The sequence below is a fragment of the Bidens hawaiensis genome, unplaced genomic scaffold, assembly GCF_021521415.1.
Source record: "Bidens hawaiensis isolate Kalapana, Puna unplaced genomic scaffold, B.hawaiensis_p1.1 tig00017166_1, whole genome shotgun sequence".
Lineage (NCBI taxonomy): Eukaryota > Viridiplantae > Streptophyta > Magnoliopsida > Asterales > Asteraceae > Bidens > Bidens hawaiensis.
The window spans coordinates 71,494-93,906 of record NW_027492599.1 but is presented as its reverse complement, the minus strand read 5'-3'; the positions used below and the strand labels follow the sequence as shown (position 1 = coordinate 93,906).

At 33.7% G+C, this 22,413-nt stretch overlaps 1 long non-coding RNA gene across 4 annotated transcripts; it reads left to right on the top strand.

The window, feature by feature from the left end:
- The first annotated feature begins 2,955 nt into the window (after positions 1 to 2,955).
- LOC143553319 (uncharacterized) lies at positions 2,956 to 19,339 on the top strand. 4 transcript variants are annotated; one of them, XR_013138816.1, is made up of 5 exons: positions 2,956 to 3,005; positions 3,082 to 3,130; positions 3,852 to 3,955; positions 19,079 to 19,155; positions 19,235 to 19,339. It is a non-coding gene; the product is annotated as an uncharacterized LOC143553319 (long non-coding RNA). The 4 variants fall into 4 exon arrangements; XR_013138815.1 differs by having other exon boundaries at positions 19,074 to 19,155; XR_013138813.1 differs by having other exon boundaries at positions 19,079 to 19,339.
- Positions 19,340 to 22,413: the final 3,074 nt, after the last annotated feature.

Below are 22,413 nucleotides of genomic sequence, written 5' to 3'. Positions count from 1 at the left end.
AGGATACATACTATGTACCTTATAGTGCGATGGGGTGTTGTCACTTGTCATGCACAAACCATCCACAAACATAACACACATTTAACGTAGGATTGATTTATACGTCTCCAAATGGCCTCATAGACCTCACTAGTACTAAGGACACACCAAAAGTTAATCTCAATGTCGTGGTGGGTGCACACGCCTTCAATGTAGCAATGTCGTGCCCGTAGGAGTATAGGACATGCCACATGAAGCTAAAAGGGTAGATGAGCACATGTAAATCTCGGTCGTGCGTCACTTATCAACAACATAATATTGTAATTGTATACTAATTCTCGGAACCATGCAATAATGAATACAACAACATATTTATATCGCATGCTACGCGGTACCAACAATAATATCAAATCAGAACATGAATGGACAACCAATAAACCATATCGATATTTCAAAGACATTTAGGATTTTCAAAGAAATGTGATAGTCAAATGGGTTTAATCAATTGAACACTAATTCGATAAGTGGAGGGGTAAGAAACCATGCATGTGAATGATTTGCTATAAAACATTAGTTCAAATAAGAAAAGTTTTACTTTCTGTTTTGTTACATAAAGTTCTTGTTTTAATTGGTGATGGATTTAATGTTCACTTCATGTTTAAGACTTTTGAAAAACTAATGATGTGTTATAATTTGGTGGATATTTTTTGGTATATATTCGGGGTGTCAATCATGTCGGGTTGACAAGTTGATGAGTTTCGGGTTGGTAGGTTAGCGTGTTGAGATTTTTCAATCTAAACCCAAGCAATATTTTTATTCGTGTCATGTCTTGTCGACCCATTTAAATTCGTGTCGTGTTCGGGTTGTGTTTTAGGTCAACTCATTTTATGTTCATATACGAATATGAGTAATATATATTTACTTAGTAATGAATTAAACAATTAATTACTCTTAGTCATATAAAACTTGTTAATGTTTTGTGATAAATCTAATTGTTTATGTGTATTTATCTCTCATTCTCAATTAACAAACTTAGATTCACATATTTAACTCAAGTTAAGAACAAATGAATGAAATAACCTGACAGTTAGAACTAATAAAATGGAAATGTTGGAAATAAAAAGTAGATAAGAGTAGTGTAAAAAGAAATTAATTTTACTTTTAAAAGTTAATTGTTATATGAATAATTAAAATTTAAAACTTCTTTATCTAAAATCATAATGTTAACTTCTCTAAAATTGTTAAACAGGTTAACGGGTCAATGCATTTTTTAACGAGTTGAGTTTGGGTTGACCTATTTATTAAATGTGTCGGGTCTGGGTTGACCTGTTTAAGAATACGGGTCGTGTCATCCGTCCTAAAACCTATATATTCTCGTGTCGGATTTCGGGTCATGTCAGGAATTGACACCCTAGTTTCTATACATAGTTGTTTTATATGTTTCCTTTATCTAAATTGAGGAGGGAGTTGCTAGCGGTGTATAGTCGTCTTTACACCAAATTGTTTTAACACCAAGTCGGTTGTAAGATCTTTCTTTTGATAATAATAAATAAAAGGAAATTTTATTTATTTAATGGGGTGTTAACGCTTAGTTAAGGTTAAATGAAATAATAAAGTGTGGGTTTGGTTAGTAAAGGATGGAATAAGGGATGGTGATGGGTCTTGGATCCATGGGCTTAAGGGTATATAAACTCCTTAAACCTCCCTAAAACCCTAAAACCCTCATTTCCACCAATCTTGCCTCCATACACACTCAAAAACACACACAAACACTCCCATCCCTTACGGACCATATTTAGACCCGACCCAAGAAGGTTTTTTGGTAGATCGTTCTTATACGAACAAGTAAGATGTCCATAATCGCGTGTTGAAGCTAAACCGTAGCCAAAAATACCCCAAAAAGGTACGTATGATATATAAAAGTTTAACTTTTGAAGACGTTTTGCCCTAAGATTTGATACGAAGGCAAATCGGACATTTTTATGCAATAAAAATGTAAACTTGACATTAAAATATAAGCTAGTAAGTGTGTCTCACTTAGTGACCCTAGATCTAGCTCAATCAAACTTTCTACTCAATAAAGGTTTGAACTTTATTGCAAAACAAGCTAGATCAAGGGTAGAAATGGAAATAGTTAAAAGACGAAATAATACTAAAATATAATAACGGGTGATAATATAGGTAGAAATGTTAATGATAATAATAATAAGAATAATAGCCACAACAGTGAAAGAAAGAAAGCAAGATAGGAAAGAAGGAAAAAGGCTTCAGGGCCATTATTAAGATGGAAAATATGAAATCATCATTCAAGTTATGGCAGAAGGTAAATAATATTGTATTTTGGTATATGCATTTTCTTGTAAACTCTGGATATATAATTATTATTATTAGGGAATATAATCGTGTTCTTTTGTGTTCATTTAGTTGAAGAGCTTTCAAAGAAATAAGCTGCTCAAGCATCAACCATTATAAAACTACTCACACTGGTATAATATTAATTTAACTTATCTTTAAAAGCAAAAACTTGCCACCTGACATGATTATTTTTTTATCTCTTGGTATATGCTAGATCAGAGAATTTGAAGAACAGAAAAAGGACTCTTAACAAAGCTACAAGCAGTTATTTCTAATCAACTCATATTTGTGTACAGTTTGATTACTACAATCATATTATATTATTTGAGTAACTTGCTATTAGGCTGAAGAGAGCAAGGTAGGGAGTATTTTGAAGATGGAGCTACAATAGTGTGATATTCTGTCTCAGGGACATTTCCAATTCATCTGATTTTTACCGTGCAAAGGTAACTTTTGTTTGTTTAAATATTATTTAAACTATGAAAACAATTTAATTGAATGATGAACGTTATTGAATTAAACGGTTATATTGCAATCATAATACCAGATTAATTGAATGATGAACGCTATTGTCCGTTACCAATGATGATTACTTTATCAATTGAAGCAAACTCGCATTCGAACCAGCCAGGTATTATTCTTATCGGTTATTGATTGTTTATCGATTTGAGGTTCTTGAGTTTTTTATTTGGTTATATTATATTACATTTGAGCTTAATTGGTTAATTCGTTTACGGTTTTGTATAGGGTTTTCCCAGGTCATGTTGATGAACACAACACCATCTCCACCAGACTGGTTTGTTATTCGAATTAATTGATATTGGTAACTTGTTGTTCATAATTGGGGTTTAGGCAATACACTCTTTGAACACCTATTCAATTGTATTTGTTATTCATAATTGGGGAAATAGCCAGGCCACATATGATTGTTTTATTTTCTCTGTCTTTGGGATTTTGTTGAACTAATTGAAGAGTGCCTGCCTGCCAGCCAGCGAGCCAATTTAGGGCTCTAAAATATCCTTAACAACATCAGCAAGAAAGCAATTAAGGTACAGATGAAGATCGTAGTAGTAATGGTCCTAGATTTTAAATGTTAATTTGTGTTTCAGTTTGATTGATGTTTGGAAAAAAAATATATAAAAAAAAATTAGCCACATGTTTTCTGTCTCCGATGATGATTCCATGTTATTATAATCTATTATCTGCTTTTTATCAATTGACTGATATATTAATTTGTGTTCTTAAACTTAGGTTTTAGCATTGCATTGCAGAAAAAAAGACTTGATGTTTTCATTAGATTATGTATTGTTGTTTTTGTGTTCCTTAAACTTTTTGTTTCAGTTTAAAATGTTTATTTAAAGTCTACTATCTAATATGTTGGGCCTTCTCATGACAGCATATAGAAACTGCATGGTGTCATTACCAAGTTACTTCCACTCTTGTTTTAAAGCATACATATTTTCTTTATCTATTATAAGTCAAGCTCATGCTTAATCATGGTAATGGATATCATGCAGATTCACAGAAGGTTACACAGGTAATTACCATATAATTAAATCTGCAGCTGACGCCTCCACACAAGATCGACCTGAACTTACTGGATTTGCAGCCATCAACCACGGTACTACATCAGAACCAATCTATCATTTTTTTAGGAAGACAACAAGACTGAATTTAACTAGATGTTCACCACTTTTATAAATTTTCCAACTCTATTTGAATATATTCACAACATGCATTTGTTTATGTTGGTAATTATAGAGTTGGTTAGCGGGCCAAAACTGGTTGGGTCAGCTAAGATACCAAAACTGGTTGGGTCGGTTAAAAGGTCAAAACTATATGCGTTGGATAACAGGTCAAAACTGGCTCGGGTGACTAACCGGTCAAACTTAAGCTCGCAGTAAATGATACGAGTCAAATGGTTCATATAAACCATCTCAATGTTGTTTTAACAGTTGTGATTGCTAAAGGGCTTATTTGGGTGCATATAGTTTTGATCGTTATCTCTAAAGTTTGTGTAATATGCAATTATCCTTATTAAGCATTTAAGGATATCCCATTATATGAGGTTTACAATCATGGTCATATATGACCCAAAATTGAAATGGAAACATTGACATATATGACCTCTAGAGACTTTGCACATTCAACCATGGTTCAAGTTGTATTAGCTAAAAATGATAAATGAAGAAGAGTAGGGAAGAGTAAGAACCAATTAAAAAAAACTATACTGTTTTTACAGAAACTATTTATTTTTGTGTTTATAGACCATTCAACCATTTTTTGGGACCACCTTTTACCTATGTTGCACGGGAACTGGTACGGGAACGGGAAACGGGCACGGGAACGGGAAACGGCAAAACTCAAAAAATCAAGAAACGGGTACGACAATAAATTCATATAAAAAATAAATAAATATATATATACATAGGTAATTAAAAACTAGTAACAAATAAATAAATATATAATTTTTATTTATATATAATGTCATTTAAACATTTTATGTATAAATTTATAAATTAAGGACCAAATGTAAGCTAGTCTAGATAGTGGAGGGTTAAATGTTAAAATGCATAACCTAATTTAATACTATTTATGCAAAAATAAACAAAGTTTAGGGACTAAATGTAAACAATTGAAAGATCAAGGGGGTTTATTGTTTAAACCTAACCCTACTTTAAGAAGCAGCCGCCTTCTTCTTCCTCCATCTTCTTCTTCCTTCATCCTCTTCATCCATTTTTCGGCGCCGGAATTCATCGGATACGGTCTGGAAACACCCTTTAACTTCCGGAAGCGTTTAATAATGGTCCTTTACGTTCCAGAAACGTTTCGAAGTATGATTTGAGTTTTGGAAACGGTCAACGACCGTCCCCCATATCCCGGAATCGGTCAAGAAACGTTTCCAGCCATCCCCGGTCGCGTTTTCGTCCCCCGGCGAGTTTCCGGGACGTGGTACGGCACTCTGGCGGCGTTTCCGTGCAACAGAGCCTTTTACTTAACTTTCATATTAAGTGTAATGGTCGTAATGGTGGTTTTGTTTATATCAAGTTTAATTACATATTAACAGTAATGGTCATAATAGTGGTTTTTTACTGTTAATATGTAATAAAATCACTGGGTATTAAAACCATTTATTAGCCATTACAAAGCATAAATGTGTTTAAAGATCATTCAAACATTTTTGTGTCGGCAAAATTTTAAATACAAGTCATTCAATACTAATAATTGACTAAAAATCAATAACCATCTACTGGACGAGAGATTTTCGGCACACTATAACAAAAATAGAGACAAACGGCTTAACTAATCGCCATCACTGCCTCCGTGAAGAGGCCGTGTGAAGAACACGACAACGGCGCCACCACCAGTGGTCATATGTCGTCGGTAATTTCTGGATGGTTTTCAGAAATTAGCCCAATGTGGCCTTGTAGCTTTTGTTCAAAATTGATTATAATAATTTTTATTTTTGTTAAGTTTTATGAATACTAGCAAAAGTGCCCGCGCGTTGCCGTGGGTTCGAGTAACTTATCTCCTTGTATTGGTTTGTAGTGTTTGGCGTGGTGTGTAATGGGTTATCAGTGCGATCACATTTTTGCATTTGTTTGTGTGTGCGCGCGCGTGTGGATAGACGTGCACAAAAAAAACCGGTTCCGGAACCTAACCGGTGGAACCGAACCGGAACCGGTTCCAGTTCCAACCCGGTTGGAACAATACCCGGTTTGGGTATTTTTGTACCCGAAAATCGTACCCGGTTCTAATATTTATATGTCAGTACCGGTTCCAAACCGGTTCCTACCCGGTTCTTAATTGGAACCGGTTTGGTTCGTACCCGGAATAACCGGTTCCGACGGGTTTTTTGAAGGGTCAAACAAAAGTCAAACTAGCCGTTGGAACCGGTTCCAACGGTAATATAGCCGTTGGAACCGTTTTTTTAGACACCAATTAGCCGTTGGAACCGGTTCCAACGGTAATATAGCCGTTGGAACCGGTTTTTAAGACAATAGTAATATAGCCGTTGGAACCGGTTTTTGGGCCAAACCTATATATAAGTTGTTTCCATTACTTGTTTCACCACCAAACTCAAAAACAAACTACAATACTACTCCTTTAGCAAACTCGTTCCTTTACCCGACCATCCAACTAAATATTATTATGGCACCCATCAAAAAAACTAACAACAAGGCTAAGAAGAGTGTTTTTGTTGCCCATGTTCATGTTACGGAGGACCCAAGGGTTGTTACGGTAGTCAACCATAACCGCAACCAAGACGTATGGAAGAATTGGGATTTGATTGTGGATGACGAAGGTTATCAAAAGGCTCGTTGCAAACTATGTGGTTCAATATTAAAGCACGATTCCAACTCTACTTTGAGAAAGCACATCGAGAAGCCATATTGCAAGGCGTTGAAAGGGATTGGCGCGACCGATCAAATTGACTTGGGTAAAGATGGTACACTATTTCGTTACAACACGACTCAAGTTCAAGATAGAATGGCAAAGTTCGTTATTCAACGAGGTTTGCCGTTTAACCACTTTGATGACCCGGAGTTGACGTCGTTGATTCGCGAAACTCTACAACCGAGATACACACATGTAAGTCGTACTACCTTAAGACGTCATTGTATCAGGTTGTGGGAGTGTGCTAAAAAAGAGTTAATCGAGTCTTTTCATTCTTTAGAAGCCATGGTTAGTTTAACTACCGATGTTTGGTCGGCACCACACGGGTTGCCCGAATCATACATATGTGTCACCGCTCATTGGGTTGATCCGGTGACATGGCAATTGATGAAACGCACCATCGCTTTTGAAAACTTCCCGTTCCCACATACCGCCGAAAAATTGTTTGAATTACTTGATAAAGTTATAACGACTTACAACTTGAGAAATAAAATATTTTCGATTTCGTTTGACAACGCTTCAAACAATACTAAAGCGGCTGAAAAATTTATCATTAAATATTCACCACCTTGTTTCGGGGATTTTTTTCATGTCCGATGTGTTGCACATATCGTCAACTTGGTTGTCCAAATAGGTCTTGACAATGAACACATTTGTGATGATTTAAAATACTTTAGACTTATGTTACAAGATGTCTTCAAAAGTGGTAAAAGAAGACATCTTGAATATAAGAACTATTGCAAGTCGGTTGAAAGAAAGTATTTGGGGCCGAATTGGGACGTTCCAACCCGTTGGAACTCAACTTGTCATATGTTAAAGTGTGCTTTTGCCCAACGCCAAACTTTACAAGCTTTTCATAACAATCTTGTTGAAGAACGCGAGGCCGATATGTTTCCGGAAAGTGTTTGGGTCCAAGTCGGTTATTTGTTGGAGTATCTTGATGTGTTCAAAAAGTCAACAACAAAATTATCGGGAGTCTATTACCCTACTAGTTGTTGGGTTTTGCAAGAATTGTACTATATGTCTTGTGTTTTTAAAAGCTTTGCGGAGAAGAACAAACTCTTCGAAAATATTGTTGCGGTGATGAAAGAAAAGTTCATAAAATATTTTGAAATCATACCGCCGGTCTTCACTTGTGCCTCCGCATTAAACCCCTATTGGAATGTTAATGGGGTTGAAACAACGATTGAGGAAATATTCGACAACTTAGGTATGCACGAGATTGACCCGAAGTTGTCGACGGAAGCGAAGGACAAGTTCAACAAAAACCTTCAAGACCTTTATGACCATTATTTTCAAATGTATGGTCCAAGCACGAGATCGTCTTTTGTGAAAAAAACAACAACTGGTAGGCCGTGCAATGACCCACTTATAAACTTGATGAATGGGATTCGTGAATCGGCATCTAAGAGGCAAAGAGGAAACACACCAAGTAGCGAACTTGGTCGATATAGTGGAGCAAACTATGTTGAGGGCGCAACGGTCGACGAAATTCGCAATATTGATTTGTTGGCTTGGTGGAAAGGTAAACAAAACGAATTTCCCATTCTATCCGCCATGGCTCGTGATTTGCTTGCCGTACAAGCCTCAACGGTTGCTTCCGAATCGGTTTTTTCTCTTAGTGGGAGGGTGTTATCTATGCGAAGAACAAAACTAACTCCCGAGTCTCTAGAGGTTTGCATTTGCCTAAAGGACCATTTGGATGCGGTGGATCGTGTACAACACAAGGCGAACTTTGAAGACGAAATACCAATAGAGCGTCATATTCATGATGAGGAGGCGGAGGACGGGGTTTCTTCCGATAACGAAGACGAGGGTGAAGACGAGAATGAAGACGAAGAAGAGTTGTAATTATTTGTTTTGGTAAACTTATTTGTAACTTGTTCAACTAATATTTAGTTTTGATTTGTTTTATTATAATTACTTTTGTTACTCATGATTAATTGTTTGTTACTTTTTTAATAACGACGAACATTTTATTCATCTAAAAAATAACTATTACAAACATTATTAAAACATAAACGATACTAAACATAACAACTAAAACATAAAAAACAAAGTCCGTCGTTTTAACCCGGGAATACTTATTTTTGGGTTGTAGAGCCGGACGACTCTCCCACTTCCGTTTTTTTAGCTTCCAACTTCTTTTCTCTCGACAATACTTATTCGTATGTTTTCGTAATGTCGAGTTGGACGCTGCTTTAAGAAACTTCGAGCAATATTTGCAACGTGCCAACTCATGTGAGTTGGTCATGAGACACAAATCGTAATGAACCCAAACATCGGGGCATCTTGTTGTTTCGATCACCATAACAACGTCATCATTGGTTGCCATTTGTTGTCGGTTTATGGTTAATTGTGGTTTGGAGTGTGTTTTATAGTTTGGGAGTGGTTTAACAAGTACACAAACAAACCTTGCTATTTATAGAAAGAAGATAACCTATTTATAGTTAAAAAACCGGTTCCAACGGTCTAAAACGGCTATATAGCCGTTGGAACCGGTTCCTAACGGCTATAATGTTTAAATTTCAAAAAAAACCGGTGGAACCGGTTTTTACGTAAAAACCGGTTCCGGTTCCAACCTACCCGGTTCCTAAAAGTTTGCATTTCTGGGCATCGGTTCGGGTCGGGAACCGAACCGGTTCCTGACTGGAACCGGTTTCATTTTCTACCCGGTGTGAAAAAAACCGGTTCCGAACCGGTTCGGGTTTTCAAGGTGAACCCGATTTGTGCACCTCTACGTGTGGATGGGGGGGGGGGGGGTTGCGCACTAAAATGTTAATGCATGCATATATATTGGATACACCATGTTTTGTGAAACATTTGTTAATATTCTTGCTTGTCAGTTTGTAAGGCACCAAGTAGAAACTTTTTGTTTATGCAAGTTAGTACCAGTTACTTTATAACATCATCGATTTAATATATATGTATACACCAGTATGCATGTGCACAACCAACTCACGTACGCCCACCTCTTTACCCATTCTATCATTCGTGAACAGACAACTTAATTGACATTAGTTTGAGTATCTCTTTCATCTCTAACTATTCACCAATTAATACACATTCAATCCTTTATGTTAATTTAAATTTCAAAACCTACCATTAACAATGATTTTACCTGCTTAAATTAAGGATATTTATTTACAAATAAAAAGAATAATGATATAAAACATTACAAGCCCTCAAAGTGGTAAGGTATAGCCGTCCTAGAAGATATGACAATTCTTTTCATCTCTTCAACTTTACAACTTTCATAGGGTTTGTGAACAAAGTAGAAAAAGCACCATAAACAATACCATATGCAATCTCCATAAAGATATTAGTGGACTCAAAGGGTAGTTCACATAAATTGAGAATAAGGTGGTTCATAAGATAAATATTAAAAATACCAGTAACAAACACAAGATAAAAGTGAAACAATCCAAGTAGTTAGTAAGATAGCAAGACATTAATAGAACCTCAACGAACGGTATTATTTTAAAATAATGTTACGCCTGACATGTCATCTTCAGATACGGTGAGTGTTGTCGTGGGTAGAAACATGTTTTTCCTTGGTGTTCCCCGATAGCTATCTCAGCGTCAATCACGTTACACTTGAACTTGAACGCTTTGCATATTAGCCTTGTTCCCTTAATTTTGATATTGGTCACTTGATAAAGTGTCAGTTTAATCTCTTATTTATATAATATGAATATAAACTAATGAGTTATTATTATAATTTGTATGTGTGTAAGAGTGGTTAATAGTCCACGAAGAGAACTTGGCATGCAACCGTGTTATAACAAATTTACTTGGAATTAATGTTCATAACTCCATGCAGATTAAAAAGAATATATATTTGACCATTCCTAACCCGATCCACCCAAATGGCCCATCCATGTTCACCCATGGAGAATCACAATTCGAGTTTTATTCACACACATGCTACATCACCAAAAATTAAAATTTACTGTGTCACCATATTCATGATACTCTTATCATATTTAGTTAGAAAAATAGTCAAATTTTATTATTGATATTTTTAAGACAATTTAGTTAGTGTAAAATAGTTAGTGTAAAGTGATGTAATGATGTGATTTAGAAAATATACTGCTTTTTTTATATTCGATTAAATCTACACAACATTAACAATAAGGTTTTGATTCATAAAGTAAATATTAAAAATATCAATAACATAAGATATAAGCGAAACAATCGAGGTAGTTAGTAAAATAGCAATACCAGAATAATTTTAAAATAAACTCAGCAAACGGTATTATTTCAAAAGCAATGTTACGCCTGACATGTCGTCTGCAAATACGGTGAGTGTGATACTTTAGTAGAAACACTCTTTTTCCTTGGTGTTCCCGATAGCTATCTTAGTGTCAATCGCGTTACGCTTGAATGCCTTGCATATAGCCTTGTTCCCTTGTCTATGACGTTTTATGGGGTAATGTTTCTTAGCAACATGATAGGACATCCGATTTTTAACCATAGTTTAGTTGTGTTTGAAGTGGGTGTGGGTGTTGCTAACAACCAACAATGTTATTTTTGTTAATAAAAACAAACTGTGTAAATTGTAGTTTAATCCTATGAGTAATGAAATATGTTATGAGTGTACCGGGTTCTGGTCCTTTTGGACATTTTGATAATGAATCCTTTCTTGAAGCAGAACTCGTGTTAGTATTGCTTAGTGGTGTATGAGTTTTACTTTTGTCATGGGGCATTCTTGGTGCGGGTTTTCTCATTTCATTAGTCTCTTATCAAATATGTGTATCAAAATGGTGTATGTACATATTTAAGATGTAAGGGGAGAATGGGCACTCATGGGTATTACTCATGCATCAGTCAATCATGTCTTGTCACCTCATTTCTACTCTTAATTACCCATAAACCACAAAATTACCGACAACACCTACCCACAAGTACCCTAAAACTTTATTAATTCATTTTAATTCTTCAATGGCCAACAATGAATCAATTCTGTGTGACAAACATTTTTCATGAAATGAAGTCACACACCTCACCCTCATTGGGTGAGGTGGTGTTGCCATGTGATTTGAAACCCATTCACTCTATCTATACGAGTGCCCCGTCCTCTCTAATAGCACATTTACTTGCAATTAATGTTCATGACTCCATGAAGATTAGAAATAATATATATTTGATCATTCCTACCCCAATCCTCCCAAACGACCCATCCATGTTCGCCCGTGGACCATCAAAATTCGAGTTCTATTCACACACATACTGGACAAATCGGTTAGTGTTAGAGAATGATTATATCAAGGTGCAATTTCATATATACCCTTACAAATATTAAAAATATCATATATACCCATGCAAAACTAAAAATATCGTATACGCCCTTACATAGTTATTAATATATCAGTTCATTAAAAAAATTTAAAAAATGACCATAGTACTCTTGTTTGATTAGAAGTATAACATGCTTTATAGTGTAGACCATTTGATGCGATAAATCTTCGAATGGTTTGCAATTTTGAAGTAGTGACGAGAGACGATTTAGTTGTCGTTAAAAGTGAGAAACGTCAATTAAAATTAAAATAACATACGGTATAAACACATTATCTAATAGAAAGGGGTATAATGCTATATTCGTTAAAATGGGCATAAATAAAAGTTAAATTTTTTAAAAAATAACGGTAAAAATGGTCATTTATTAAATTATTATTAACTAACGGGTATATATGATACTTTAATTATGTTTATAAGGGCATATATGATATTTTACTTACTTTGTAAGTATGATATATTAAGTTTTGCTTGGGCATATATGATATTTGTAATGTTTGTAAGAGTATATATGAAATTAATCCTTATATTAACTACCGTTTAAATTTGTTGCGTAAAACTAAGATTTTACCCACCATACCCGGTATTCACATATAATGCTAAAAATATTGAATAGGGTGGCCCGAATTGTGGTACTTGTGCCTGTTGTATTTGTGAAGTGCACGAGAGGCAATGTTTCTTTCTAACATTCTGAAAGTGTTGATGGAATTAACAATGTGCATACTTGTTGTGAGCAGAGTGGTAGATGGAATGTTGACTGCAAAGAGTGGCTAGGAATAATATGGGAGTTAACTTGAAATAAGGCTAGTGATGGTGTTTGTGAAATCGAAAGTGTCATTGAATGGATGCATCAATGGGTATTAATTGGTGAGTTGATGGAAAGTGGGTTTCATTTCGTGAATATACCAATATAAGTTGATGAGTTATTAATTAATATTGGTTTAAATTGATGAGTTATTAGCTTGCATCTATAAATATCAAGTACTTGAAGTAAAATTTTACATAACGTAGTAGTTTTTTTTAGGAACATTACAAATCTATATGATCATGTCTTAATTTATTATAATGCTTGTTTGGTGGTTCTTGATTAACTTTTGTGATTATATGTTTCATATCTGGAAAAATTAAAACAATGACACATATACGATTTAAGACAATTTAGCCATATGGTTTTATTGGACTCTGTTTTATAGCACCTCCTAAAAATGATGTGACAACTAATAAAAAGTTAAACACACACTAAATCTCATCATCAAGACAACAATAGATTCCAATTTTACAAATTTATCCAACCTCGTCTAGAAAACATAAACAGACAATGACATTCTTCAAGCCATAGACTCTCGGTATATTTTAATACAATAAATGTTCTATATTAAATTTAACTTTCTAGAATGATGTAATACACAAAACATGCATCTAAGTAACCTTTCCCACTCCATCATTTCACAGTAACACCAAACCATCACCCGCACATTATATTAATGCTATTATCAGCATCTACATGTATTTCAGATAACACAACTTTTTTTATTTTATCATACCCCGATAAACTCTTGCTCCTGCTACGACTCTTGCTTTTGTTAATTGAGAGGTATATATGAAGTTGCCCCATTCTTGAATAAACACTTTTTAGGTGGCGGTTTTAGGTAAATAAATCGTTCTTGTTATCCAAAACTAATGACTTGACACCTAAATAATCATATAATTAACCAAAAACATAAAAGACTAATCATACCCAAAAGTGCATTAATCAGAAAAATTTGCTTAATTATGATAAAAAAAATGTAAAGAAAGAACAATACATGTTTGAGTTAACACATGAATAATCATATAATTAACCAAAAACATAAAAAAAACTAATCATACTCATTTTAAGTCGCATTAATCAAAATAATTTGTTTAAATTATGATAAAAAATGTACAGAAAATAACAATACATGTAGTTTATTTTTCTTCTTAAATAAAGGGAACATCAAACAACCTTCCGGAATCTAAATAACAACAAGAAAAGCACATCTACCGTGCAATGCATATAACAGTGATAGGAATTCTTCAAAAGTACACACATATATAAAAAATGATGCTACATAAGTAACTAATCCTAACATCATGAGACTTTAAGATGATAGTATTGTAGATAATAACTTATAATAATTATCATAATTATAATTACTTGAATGGCAATTGAAATGTTCAAGTTCAATGCATACATAAATAGGTATTAATTGGTAACTTTATGGAGTGAGAGTTTCATTGCATGAATATAAAAATGATAGGTTATTTAATTTAATTTAATATGACTTTAAGGATGGGTGATCTTGATATGGCTAATATCTTTTATATGTTAATAATTAAAAAAAGTAGTAAAGCAAATGATAAAAGAGAACCATGTCTCAATCATAAGTACACTGAGTTAATACATGTAGCAGAAGTAGGCACACGACTGATAATAAGAGTGGTGCTGCAGTGGTCTTCATTTAATGTGAGCAGGTTGCCCGTGATGAGAATTTTCATTAACAAATAGGGGAAACTATATTTTTTGACCTAGTGGATCATGATAACATACGTAGTTTCCTTATTCAAAAGCAGATATCTTTTGCTCTTTTCAAGGTATTATCACTGACCAACTTTCTTATTTATAAATTATTTTATTTTTCATTTTCATAGATTTTATTTTATCAAGCTCCATATGTTACTTTTCTAGCAGGAAGTAGCCAAAGAATTGGGTATACTAGTACAACATCAACGTTTCTGGCTTTGGGAAAAACGCCAAAATCATACTTACCGTCCAAATCGTCCATTGACTCTTTTAGAAAAAGCTCAATCTGTATGTACCTTTTATATTTTTAATTGGTTGGTGATCCTTAATATTGCTGAATCTGTTTTTTTATTTTAATTTATGTTTAGATTGGACATTTGAGAGAGGTATCAAATAAGGATAACAATGTTGAGGTTAAGTTGTTTTTGGAGGTAGAAGGACAGGTATCATTTATTGATATGGATTCATATGTAAATTATACACCTTCACCTCTTTATTATATGGTAATATTAAAAACAATATTATATTAATTTCACTGATTATTTTATTGATGTAGGATTCACAGCCAGTTTCCCCACCTGCGAAAACTAAGGAGGAGATCGTAGTTTTCTTTAAGCTTTATGACCCTTTAAAAAAGGAGCTTCGGTAACTGCCTCTCTCTCTCTCTCTCTCTCTCTCTCTCTCTCTCTCTCTCTCGTATACACACACATGTATATATGACACTTATAAGTAAAACTATTTGATTTATAATGTTTGTTACATTACTCAGTTTAACATAAAACATTATTATCACTTTCATTAACCATATACATCAAGTACAAGTTTGATTTAAAGTAGCATAAACATTAAACATTCTAATTTCTACACAGTATTCCCCGAAATGGGAACCAACAACGATTAGTCCACCCTTCTAAATCCAAAGCCGGGCCTTGCTTTACGTTAGTTGTCGTTGTCGTTGTCGTTTTAAATTGTGTATAGAGAGCATAATAAGTAGAGAAAAGAGAGTTTGTTCTTCATTGGTATGTATGCATGTATACACAAGAACCCACTATATATAGGCTAACAAAGTTAATAGACACATAATGACACATGAGAGTTAACACTACTAGAAAAAACACCTTTAATGACATGCACACTATGACACGCGAGGATTTATGACAAGAAAATGTATGTGTCATTAAAAAAGCGTCATAGTTTTTAAAATTTGAATGATTTATGACATGTATTTTTGTGCGTCATTGATTCAGTGTCATAAATAAGAAGATAAAATTATGCGTGTCATCTTGAATTTTAAAATATATTTATCAAATCTTTAAAACCCTTATCCATATCATAGTCTAGTCGTGATATCTTGTTTCCACCGCATCCCTAGTTCACAAATCACCGCCCACTACCTTCGCTCCCGCTCTTTGCCTCTAGACAATCGGTTAAATCCGCACAATAAACCTGTTCGGTGACAGACCTCATGCCATTGCAACTAATAAAATCCCCAAATTCTAGGGTTTTCGTTGTTGCTTCGCAATTTATGGAACCGATCACTCTAATCGGTAAGATTTATCCTATTCAGATCACTTCTTATACTTTATTTATATATTTCAAACTTTTTCGATTTTAAATCTGGATCTTGTTTGCATAAATCTGACTTATTATTTGAGATGTTATTATTAAATCTGGATCTTGTTTTCGTAAACCAATTTTGTTTTTGGTGACCCAATAGATGCCAAAATTGAGATGATTAACGGCCCAATAGCAATGAAAGTTGAATAGAGGGCTGCATTACATGTGCATTTTCTAGTTAAAAAAAGACGACTTTGTGTTCTATATATTGCTGGCTGCACATATTGAAGATATACCAATAAGTAAGTTTTTATTTGTTTATTAGTTAAATGATTTGCTTTTATGATTTGAAATATTGGATGTTTAGCTAAATAATTACCTGAAATGAAATATGAAACTTTGACTTAAAATAGTGGAATCCAACTTTTATTTTGGCCCGTTAATGCAAACGTCCAAGATATCAAACCTTAAAGCAAATATAACTATATGTTAATTTATTTATTTGAAAATAAGAGTAATCATTTTCCCCAAACTCTAAACAAATATAACATTACAAATAAGAAACTATTGAGGCTCACTCTAATATCTCATTAGCCTTATTGTACAACTCTGCAACAGTAGATACCTTGAGAGCCTCCCGCCCCATTCCAACAGCTTGTAAATCGAGACAGGGGGAAAGCATTAATTATTGGGTAAACGGGTTTTCCATGAAAGAGCATATTTAAAAGTATTATAATACAGTAGTATATAAGTAACATTTTATGTATTCAACTTGCACACCTATTAATTTTAAATCTTGAATGTTAAACAGGCTGTGATGTTAGGCAACACAGAGTTCAGACGAGTTAACCTCACAAAAGTTTCAGATTTTTGTGAGGTTTCGACTTTTAAAAATCAACCGGGTGAAAATTAAAGTTTAAACATGATTCAATTTAGATTTCATCATCAGGTAGGTATCGTTATTAGTATTGGTTTCTTTTAATCAAATATCGTTATATGTGGTTGGTTATGTAGAACCAACTATCAAATGCATTTTATTTGTAGGATCCATCAATGTGCCGAATGCTTGAAATTTTATCCAACCCCGCTCAAAAGAATCAGCTTGAAAAATCCTGGTGCGTATAAAAGAAGATCTAATTTATAAAAACCAAGTATAAAAAATATTGACAGATAACTTTTAAGCCCAAACCAAACATGCATATAAGCTACCTGGTTTCAAACTGGTTTGGCCACAAGTTATAAATGATAACAAGATATAATGAATGTTTTGTTACAATTTGAATTTATGATTTTTAATATAGGATTTATGTTTACCAAACCATATGTTGAGATTGTTTTTTGAAAAGAATTAAAAGGCAAATCTAATATGGATCAAAATGACCTTTGTTAGCTGATATATTTTCTTTTTTCTTGGCCCACTTTACCCATTTCAGTTTATGAGTTTCTAAAATGGGTATTGAACCAAGTAATTTCCGTTTTGTTTATCTGTTTACTGACTATTGTAATTTATTTCATACCGGCGTTAGTCTTAACACATTGTTTGAATAATGCAGAAGTTACAAACTTCTGTAAGTAAATACTAAATACTATGAGGCTTCCCTTATAATATCCAACTTGTAGCTTTTTCCAAACCATCAAAATCTGAGAGCCGATTAATAAGAACATGTTGAATTGAATTTAATTGTGAAGTGTCCAACTCAGTTGAAAAGTACTTGAAATACTCATCAATATCAAATTATCAATGTAAGTGTATTTTACTGGTTTGATTATGTTTATATTGGCTTGTTTTGACCCAATTCATTTTGGCCCTACCAAATTTCTGAACATTTTCTCTGTTTAATGTTCTTCTCAGGTTGGGGGAGGCAAAAATGAATACACGGAGGCGGATTTTGATGGAAGTCGAGTATAATGGTCAAGTTATATAACACAATTTGTTTACCGGTGATGTATTTTATTGACTATTAAACCAAAATTTTGTTCGCTTGGCAATATTTGTATTATTTGACTTAAGATATTGAATTATGAAATGAAATTGATAGTTTGCTATATCCGTATTTTATGTTTTTTGCCATGAGAATTTAATTATAGTCACTAAAGTAAAAATTATTAATTATGCAAAATAAATCAACATATATTTTTAAAAAATAATAATACAATGACACGCATAAATGTAAGTCATATATGGAGGTCGTAAAAGCATGTCATAAATGTGTGTCATTAATGCATGTCATAAAATATGACACGCAGTTGCATGTCATATTTAATTTATGACTGGGGCTTCAACGACTCGCATTTGCGTGTCATCTGTACCCTTTAATGACCCGCAATGGGTGTCGTTAAAGGTGTTTTTTCTAGTAGTGTAAGATTGTGAATAGTCACCATAATAATAATAATAACATATTTAAACCATAACCTTTTGTTTTTTTAAAGGATTGAAAAGTAATGTCACAAAACGTGTAGCTTCATGATATTGTACCAAAGGCTTTAAGAATTGATGTATACGTTGACAAATTACTTTTCTTGCCCTATTATGAAATGTCGAGTTTACCCTTGCCATGCAATTATGAAATTACTTTTGTGCCCATCACTCCTCCTTTATATATAATATAGATGCTCCTTTATATATAATATAGATGATGTTAATTTGGGATTATAGTGAGTACCCCTTTGATTTTATAGATCATTTAAAGATGCCAAGGTGGTTAATTTAACTCAATGGATTGATTCTTCATAGGGTTATATTTTGTTGAACTTAAACAAATCATTCTTACCCCCAAAATTAAGTTTAAATGTATTCACTTGATACCCATAAGTCAAAAGGGGGACAATAATAATGAAATTGGGGGCTGTACCTTTTCTTTTCTGGTTGTTTTATTATTTCCTTTTTTGTTTCTTCATAAAGAATTATGGTGTGAACACAATGTAATGTACAAACTAATAATAGTGCAGGAGAAGCACACTCTTTGTAGGTGGAAAAACTGTTGTTTGAGGGAAAATCTGATTACCAGAAAGTTGTGGTGCTTCAGGTAATTGAGTTATCATGTTTTTTTTTCACTTTCTTTCTTTGTCACTTTATGATAAAATGTGTGACAATTTTTGTTTCAGTCTGCAACGTATGGGAAGGTCCTTGCATTGGATGGAGTAGCTGTCGGGTTTGATGATCCGCGTGTCAAACTCTACATAGGCGATGGTATACATAATATATAACCTTTTGTTACTATTCTCATTATTTAGTATATTTTTCTAGAAGTTTTTTTTAATTTATTTATAAATCTTCTATGAATTGCATTCGTGAAGGCTGCTCGGCAAAGGAAGTTATGATGCGGTTATAGTCGATTCTTCTGATCCCATCGGTTTACATACTTTGGCCCACCTACTTTATATTACTAATTTAATACGCTGGTATGGCCATTACTCCCGCTCAAGAACTTTTTGAAAAGCCGTTTTTTGAATCGGTTGCTAAAGCACTTCCACACGGTGGTGTTGTGTGCACACAGGCTGAGAGCATATCTTCATGTGCACATAATTGAGGATATTGTTGCAAATTGTTGCCAAGTGTTTAAAGGGTCAGTTAATTACGCGTGGACAACCGTTCCTACATACCCTAGGTAATCTTGTGCTCCATGTATATTTTTAAATTTTCATGAAGTAACAATATTACTATTATTAAAAACATGTATACCGAAATATAAACACAATGGTTTATTGGATTCATGTTGTGTTCAAGGAACCTAGATTTGATTTCAAGAACCTGATAGAGAGAGTAATGACAACGGAGGCAAAGAAGTTCTACAACAAAGAGGTGATTATGTTAATAAAGTTTCAATTTTTTTGATATTTTGTTGGTTATTTTTGCATATTGTAGAGCCACAGTCACCGCTTCTTTCTGTATGCCTTCTTTTGCAAATAAATTGATCGATGCAAAAAGGTAAAAGTGATGGTGCAAAGATGGTAGCCGAGCAGGCCGAGAACCCGACACATCAAATTCTTTAATGAGAAGAGCAACTACCGAGAACTGTTTTAAAATAGCCGATCACGCCGAACGACATGCTGAAGTTTCAAGGTACTTATGTATGTGTCTTATCTTAGTTTTTTCACATGTGAAAACATTTGATAACTGCTCGGGTTTTTGTGTATGTTTACTGTTTAGGCTTCGGGAGGTGCTTACACCTCAAGGGTCATGTTGAGTCGGTGGTGAAACTAAAGGGGCTCGATATAAATACGATTCAACAACATTATACAGTATGAGGAGTGTTTGATAACGTGGCAGTTTTCATAATGTTAGAAATGTATTTTATTGATTTGAGGTAGGTTGATGGTGTGTTTTGTTAATTTTAACTCATATTCCCACCTTTTTAATGTCATGGACAAAAAAACCTTATAAGATTAGCTTGATCATAAATCCTATTTGTCTTAAAATATTTTCAGCTTTGTAATTTGTTTTAGAAAATAAAGTGTCACAACCTTCATTACATACATGGATCAACTAAAGCATGCCCAATTGACTGCCTTCACGTAGTTTCCCATTATGTCCCCGCCGCAGCGCGCGGGCACACCTACTAGTATATATATATATATATATATATATATATATATATATATATATATATATGTTTAACAATTAGTCGTGCTTAACTAAAGAAAGGGATTACCATTAACTCCTAACGTAACCGCATCCAGGTAAGTTTCTAGCCATATTTCCTTGTTATGTTTTCGGGGCTGTGTGCATACTCGATGTGATTAGTTAATACACTTACCTTAAGTGGTAAGTGTATGATATATGAATGTTTGTGAATAATGTGTGTCTGAATGATGTATGTATGATAAATGAACGATATAGAAAAGGTTAAGGATATGTATGAAAGTATATAAACATAAAACGAAAGGAAGATATGTATGAATTGACGGTAAGAGGGTGGCAGACCCTAATAATATATGTGAACGAGGGTGGCATACCCTAATAATATATGTGAGGTTATAGGGCGAAAGGCTCTTTACATGTATAAGTATGTATGTAAAGTATGATAAAATATGAAAGAATGAAGGCATGGAAGTAAGAATGAATGTATATACTTATGTGTGTACGAAAGAAAAGGAAGCATGTTAAGTATGTGGTATATGAAAGTATTGTATGTTGTATGATTAACTAGAACTCACTCAACATGGCTGACTTTTAGAATGAACGCAGGTGAATAGGTTGAGGCAACTCGCTTGAATAAGGACACATGGCATTGGACTGAAGATACTGGCATCTTAAGAAGAATGTTATGATGTTATAATTGATTATGTTTTATTTTGAAAGACAAATTTGAAAGATGTTAAGACAAGATTTAAACGTTATGTAATATATATGGTTGAAGTTTATATTCCGCAAAAAAGTTTATTAACTCTGATATTTAGAACGGTGTTTATGAGTAAATCCAACGTTAAAAGTAAGGCATCTGGACCGGGGCCTTACATCGGTCGACTAGGTAGTTGCGAGTACTGGGAGTACTTAACGCCTAGACACAATTTTTGCAACCATGCAGTTAAATGGGTAATATGTTTTTTGTAATTTAATATAATGTATTTATTGTAGCTTAATATCAAATATATTTCTTTTGAGTATAAACTAACATTTCCCTACGCAATCCTTTCATTTCAATAAACCAAAATATCATAAGCATGTCTTCCATAGAGTTTTGTTTTGTAGTTTTACTCACATTCACAATTTTTGGTAAGCTACTTATTACTTACTGCTCGTTCATGTTTTTACTTCTAACCTTCTTACATATGTTTAACACTTTTGTTGACATGTTACTTATTGTTATTGCTCTGTATATGTGTAACTAAATTAGGGAGCACAGTGATGATGGGCGAAACATGTAAAGAACGTTGGTACCTTGATCTGTGTCTTAAAATTGATTGTAGTAATCAATGCTATGAAAGAAGAGGAGTGATGACCGACAAGTGCTTGTTTGGAAATATTTGTTTATGTATTTGGGCTTGCTAAGAGCCATGAATTAAGAGTTGTCTCGTTCCCCTAGGTATTCCCTACCTACCCACCTGTGTCGGTTTCGGGTTTAATAAAAATAATATTATATTTTATCTTATTTAATTAAAGAGTGGCATAACAAAAGATGTCATTGTAACAACCCACCTTGAAAGGGTGACGTGTCACCATCATAGTATTCAAAACATAAGACTCGTTAAGAGTGTAATACCAAAAGATCGTTCAAGAGCCCTATGGTTAATTATTTATTTTATGACAAATCTAGATAAACTAGCATAAGCTACAAAGTAAA